Raw genomic sequence first — 7,174 nt, 5'->3', positions numbered from 1 at the left:
ATATATATATATATATATATATATATATATTTGTGCATCAAATATCTTAAAGAATGGTTAAAGCATGGTCAGCAACCTTCCTAATAGACATGTCATGGGGGTGGCTCCAATCTGAGCCTGTTTTTCTTTTGTTTTTTTTTGAGAAAATAGTTTATTTTGAACTAAATCCTAAACATAATTTGAGAAAAACGAATACATTTGGCTGTAATGAGAGTACTTGTGGTACTGTCGTATCATTATTTCAGTGTGCCTATTTATCAAGCTTGTTTGCAGTTGCATCTTTTCTACTGTTTGCCACTAGATTAAAAGGTTAAAAGTATTTTGTAGCAAAGTAAAACACGCATTCAAGACTTTTTAATGGGACTATGCTAATGGTCTTGTCAAGCACAGGGTGGCCCTGGAAAAACATTGGTTTTTAAAAAATCCCGTAGGAATTGTGTTTTGAAGTCCTCCTGCTGGCAGAAGTTCTTTTAAAATGTGCAGTCTTTAACATTAACACAACAGGTTAAAAATAGATAAAAGCAGCCATGATGCTGTTGCCAGTTTGGGATGCACAGGGAAACAGAGCAAGGCCCTTATTGTGGAAGCTTTGGTATTCAGATGGAGAATCACAAGATGTTGCTATATTACTGGCAGCAGCTCATTAGGCCACTGCATTTTAAGCATGAAGCCCTCAAATCTTTCGAAGACAGACATGCCTCCACAAACAAGGTGAGGTTGGATTAGAACATATCTGACATTGTGTAGTCAGAACACTAGAAAGAAACTGGGGAGATTCATTTAATTTGTTTGCAAACACGCTTTAAAACAAAGGAGGTTTAATGGGTACTGTAACAATGTGTTAACTGTTGTCACAGTACACTAGTTTGGCAGAAAGTAAGTAAACGACACAGTTGTCTGTGGGGAATCTCTGATGCTCAACCCAGGTGGCCTAACAGCACATGTTCTCACTTTCCTGGGCTAGTGTTTTATTAGAAAAGCTGTGGGAGCTTTGTCAGTGTTCCAATGGTCAACATTAGTGATGAGTATAAATGTTGAAGTGTGAGATACATACACTGTAGGGTGATTTCAATGCACAGGCTCTTTGAAGTGTTTAAGTGACCAAAAATACAATAAATAAATAAATAAAGTACTGTACATGCTTCAGTGAGAGAAAAGTGCATATTTATTATCAGAATTTGGAGAGTATTGCTTTAGTGTGACCAAATTGCTGACTGAATATGTAGCTACATATGTATGCATAGTTAAATTACACACTGAAAAAAATAACTTGTAGAATTTACCAAAAAAAATCTTCTAATTTTATGTACATTTTACTGCTTCAGCTCTGTACAATCTACTTACTATTGAACTTCACATTCATAAAGAAATTAACCCTTTACTATAGCACCTAATTAAAACATGCGTTTAAAGTGTATGTTACTTAGAAACATTTAAGTAAATAATACAACAGATATCATGTAGACATCTACATATTAAGTGACATGGCACTCTTCCGACCACAGAGACTTGCCTGAACTAACTTTTTTATGTAGAAATTACTTTTGTTTTTCTGTAGTATTTACTACACCACAGAAACATTTTTATCAGTGCATGTTTGGTCTCAGTAGCAAAATTCTGCATGCAGAAAGGTCCATTGTCAATAGTTTAGCAATGCACAAAGCTCTCACAGAGGTTACTTTCAAACCAAACAGGTTTCCAATGGGTTAAGTGGTAAATTTTAATTTGGGTAATTCTTCACCCTGACACACAATTTGCAATCATGTGGATTCCTAAGATTGGATTTGGATTTGATCAATATATTCACAGGTACATTACAGTTTTAGAATGAAAGTCTGAAAGTCAAGTCACCTTTATTTATATAACACTTTATACAATACAGATAATTTCAAAATGGCTTTACACTGGTGAAAATTTCTGCTGTAAAGCAGCTATAAAAAAGAGCTCAAGTCAATTCAGTGTTAATTTAGTTAAGTTCAGTATTTGTAAAATGTATTAATTATGAAAAAAGTTCACTTCAGCTCTAAGCAGCTCTACAAAAGGCTCGAGTCAGTTCAGTGATGAATCAATTCAGTTCAATAACAGGGTTGATGTTGCAAAATGTGTTGCACTGCAAACTATGCTTTTCTAGCTTAGATCTTTTGTCTTGTTTCCAGCCAAAAGATCTAAAAATTCTTAAATCAAGAATGATTTTCTAGACAAGTAAAAATTATTGTCTTGTTTTCAGAAAAAAAATGTTTTCTGTTTGAAATAAGATTATTTTGCTTACCCCATTGGCAGATTATTTTGCTTGTTTCAAGCAAAAACTCACTTAAATTCGACTTGTTCTTTCTGAAAACAAGACAATCATTTTTACTTGTCTAGAAAATCCTTCTTGATTTTAGAATTTATAGATATTTTGGCTGGAAACAAGACAAAAGTTCTAAGATAGAAAAGCATTTTTTTGCAGTGTGGATTCCAGTTGGAAAACCAACTGGATTCAGCTATCATGAAGCTGTACAGAAACCCATAGTGTTAACATCCAGCACAATTCAGTTAAAATTTTGTTCTCATCTGGTATTTCAGTCCAAATGATGATATTAATTATATTGAAAACCTCAACTAAACAAGCCAAAGGTGACTGTGATGACAACAGGTGACAGAAATGGAGTAAAAACCTATAGGAGAAACCAAGCTCAGTCTGGTGACCAGATTTCCTCTGGCCTGAAAGCTGAGATTTAAATCAAAGCCAACTGAACAGTCTGTCACAATATATTTTACATATCCACAGGATTATAGCCCCAATATTTTGTTCGCTATTTGCAGATTGTTATTTTCCTGTGCTGACATTTGCCTTTTTGTCTTTTGAAAGCAAAAAATTGCAACAACACCATTTTCATTGTTTTTAGTCGGTTTATTTTGCCTCATCGTGGAAAACATCCAACAATATACCTGCAGCCTGAAATCATTAAAATAGCTGTCCCTGGCCTTTGGATGTAGAAAGACAGGAGGCAGGTAGGTCGGAAAATAAATGTCACGCCTCTATCTACAAAAAAAAAAATAATCATAATCTCGCCAGCACACTGTTGCTCTGAGCTGCTCAGGCTCTTTGTCAAACATATTGAGGAATGTAATTCTTGGAGGATTTCTGGCAAATCGCTTCTGCCAGTTTATGCAGAATGAAAGAATACAAAGCACGAGTTGCTCACACAAAATAGGGAGACAGTAGCAGATGAGAAAAATGAGAAAAGACCGTCTTGCATTCGCAACAAGTGGCGGGTGTCACAAAGGCAAGATGGCTCAGCCGAACATTTGTAGTCACAGTTGTTTCGTTTGACAGCTCTTTCTCTCTCCAAACTCGACCAGCAGCGCCACTGTGACCATTCATCCACTGTGAGTTCCAAATAGCTGTCCCTGGCCTTTGGATGTAGAAAGACAGGAGGCAGGTAGGTCGGAAAATAAATGTCATGCCTCTATCTACAAAAAAAAAATAATCATAATCTCGCCAGCACACTGTTGCTCTGAGCTGCTCAGGCTCTTTGTCAAACATATTGAGGAATGTAATTCTTGGAGGATTTCTGGCAAATCGCTTCTGCCAGTTTATGCAGAATGAAAGAATACAAAGCACGAGTTGCTCACACAAAATAGGGAGACAGTAGCAGATGAGAAAAATGAGAAAAGACCGTCTTGCATTCGCAACAAGTGGCGGGTGTCACAAAGGCAAGATGGCTCAGCCGAACATTTGTAGTCACAGTTGTTTCGTTTGACAGCTCTTTCTCTCTCCAAACTCGACCAGCAGCGCCACTGTGACCATTCATCCACTGTGAGTTCCTGTTATGTTATTCCTAAAAACCCAGTTGAGGACTTATTTCTACCTCTGCTTCATTTATTTTTATTTATTTATGTATTTTTTATATTAGCGTGAACAGGTGGTTAACAAAGCTATCATTGCTGATTTGTGGGTAATGTCGTAATCCCTGGCAATTAGAGACATATGATTCAACTTCAAAAGACTTATTTCCCCCCACCACGAAGAAGATCCTTGATGACATTTAATGCACTTATAATTTGCTTTGAAATTGCCCTTTCAATTCGACATGCACGTAAAGGCAGCTTATCGATTACTACTTAACGGGAAGCCGATCTGCACTTAAAATGGGCAATTAAATGGCTGGTAATTATATATTGATTGAAAGCTGTGGCATTTGTCAAAGGCCGGGTTGTGTAATCCATGCCGATTGGAGGGTAGCGGTCAAGGGGGCGAGCAGGAAGTGGTTGTCTCAGCTCCTCAGCCCCCCTACAGCCTATGCCTCCAGCTTTGGGATTTCCTCCAAGCCATGATGAAACCTAGTGATGACCTTTCTGATTTTGTTTTCATGACCTAATTCCTCTGAGAATCTCCATGGTCTGATTACAGGGTTTGGATAATTAGAGTAAGGAGGCATCTCTTTCCTCCACCTTGTAGATGGTGATAAAGCAGGCCTGAAGAAAGCAGGATTTGTGCAGACTCAGTAATGGCACCTCTCGGGTGAAGGTATTGATTAATCAGCATCTTGCAGCCAGATACCAGAGTGTGTTGGGATCAAACCTCACTGGCCAGTTAATTAGCAGCAAAGATTTTCCTTCCATGAAGGAGGCCAAAAAAGAAATGAAGGGAACAGATTTGCAATAGCAATGTAAACCTGGAAATATTTTAATACAATGGGGAATTATTTGAATACCAATCATGCAAGAAAGCGAGTGGTGTCTCCATGTTTTATTCCATGTTCCCGCTCTCTCACCATCTAAAAATCTCATAATTTCTTCATATATACATCAGAATGAGGCTTAAAATCCTTATAAGGCTTAGAAAAATCTTTCTTCCTGTGAATGCTGTAAGGTAATGGAGTAGTCACATAGAGTTAAATGTGTTTGCCAGTATGTGGCCTTTTAAGTTTCACAGTGATACTAATAGGATTGGCTACTGCAGATGCAGCCTCTGCTGGAACAGCCGATAAGACTGCATTACTTACCGCCCACCCTGCCAACAACGGAGGACGTGGCCCTATATGCACTCAACGTTACAAATGGAAATATGATATCATTTTTTAATTATTTTTTTTGTGTGTGTGTTATGTAACATTTGATGATTTATGTATTTGTTAAAATGTCAAACGGCTCAATGGCATGCACATACTGTATGCCTGAATTGCTGCAAATGATTTTAATTTGTCTCTCATATTAACATAATTTTCTCCAAACACTTGTTTTAAATGGCTTGTTTTATCTATAACTAACACATGGCTGGAATGTAATGACTTTTAATATCTAGAGTTTTACAAGGTCTGTCTAGTGCAGTAGGTGTAGGATTTATTTTAAAACAATGTTCACTGAGAAACTGCTAGACAATTTCACAAATAATTACAAAGAAACGTCAAGTAACCATTCTATTAAACATGGAATTGTGACGTAGAAAGACTGAAATAATACATTTTTTTTGCAATTCTGCATCAGCAGTAATCTTTGTTTATTTAGAACTTTGAAAATCATTTTTTTATAGTGTGATACTGGCCAGAAGGGACTGCATGAACCATAAAAGCAGGAGACATCGGCTTATATAATGTGTTAATTATAACTGTGACCATTCATCCACTGTGAGTTCCTGTTATGTTATTCCTAAAAACCCAGTTGAGGACTTATTTCTACCTCTGCTTCATTTATTTATGTATTTTTTATTTTAGCGTGAACAGGTGGTTAACAAAGCTATCATTGCTGATTTGTGGGTAATGTCGTAATCCCTGGCAATTAGAGACATATGATTCAACTTCAAAAGACTTATTTCCCCCCACCACGAAGAAGATCCTTGATGACATTTAATGCACTTATAATTTGCTTTGAAATTGCCCTTTCAATTCGACATGCACGTAAAGGCAGCTTATCGATTACTACTTAACGGGAAGCCGATCTGCACTTAAAATGGGCAATTAAATGGCTGGTAATTATATATTGATTGAAAGCTGTGGCATTTGTCAAAGGCCGGGTTGTGTAATCCATGCCGATTGGAGGGTAGCGGTCAAGGGGGCGAGCAGGAAGTGGTTGTCTCAGCTCCTCAGCCCCCCTACAGCCTATGCCTCCAGCTTTGGGATTTCCTCCAAGCCATGATGAAACCTAGTGATGACCTTTCTGATTTTGTTTTCATGACCTAATTCCTCTGAGAATCTCCATGGTCTGATTACAGGGTTTGGATAATTAGAGTAAGGAGGCATCTCTTTCCTCCACCTTGTAGATGGTGATAAAGCAGGCCTGAAGAAAGCAGGATTTGTGCAGACTCAGTAATGGCACCTCTCGGGTGAAGGTATTGATTAATCAGCATCTTGCAGCCAGATACCAGAGTGTGTTGGGATCAAACCTCACTGGCCAGTTAATTAGCAGCAAAGATTTTCCTTCCATGAAGGAGGCCAAAAAAGAAATGAAGGGAACAGATTTGCAATAGCAATGTAAACCTGGAAATATTTTAATACAATGGGGAATTATTTGAATACCAATCATGCAAGAAAGCGAGTGGTGTCTCCATGTTTTATTCCATGTTCCCGCTCTCTCACCATCTAAAAATCTCATAATTTCTTCATATATACATCAGAATGAGGCTTAAAATCCTTATAAGGCTTAGAAAAATCTTTCTTCCTGTGAATGCTGTAAGGTAATGGAGTAGTCACATAGAGTTAAATGTGTTTGCCAGTATGTGGCCTTTTAAGTTTCACAGTGATACTAATAGGATTGGCTACTGCAGATGCAGCCTCTGCTGGAACAGCCGATAAGACTGCATTACTTACCGCCCACCCTGCCAACAACGGAGGACGTGGCCCTATATGCACTCAACGTTACAAATGGAAATATGATATCATTTTTTAATTATTTTTTTTGTGTGTGTGTTATGTAACATTTGATGATTTATGTATTTGTTAAAATGTCAAACGGCTCAATGGCATGCACATACTGTATGCCTGAATTGCTGCAAATGATTTTAATTTGTCTCTCATATTAACATAATTTTCTCCAAACACTTGTTTTAAATGGCTTGTTTTATCTATAACTAACACATGGCTGGAATGTAATGACTTTTAATATCTAGAGTTTTACAAGGTCTGTCTAGTGCAGTAGGTGTAGGATTTATTTTAAAACAATGTTCACTGAGAAACTGCTAGACAATTTCACA

The sequence above is a fragment of the Sinocyclocheilus grahami genome, unplaced genomic scaffold (genome assembly GCF_001515645.1).
Source record: "Sinocyclocheilus grahami isolate Dianchi unplaced genomic scaffold, SAMN03320097.WGS_v1.1 scaffold160.1, whole genome shotgun sequence".
NCBI lineage: Eukaryota > Metazoa > Chordata > Actinopteri > Cypriniformes > Cyprinidae > Sinocyclocheilus > Sinocyclocheilus grahami.
The sequence above is the reverse complement of the archived record's forward strand: the minus strand, read 5'-3'. Positions refer to the sequence as shown.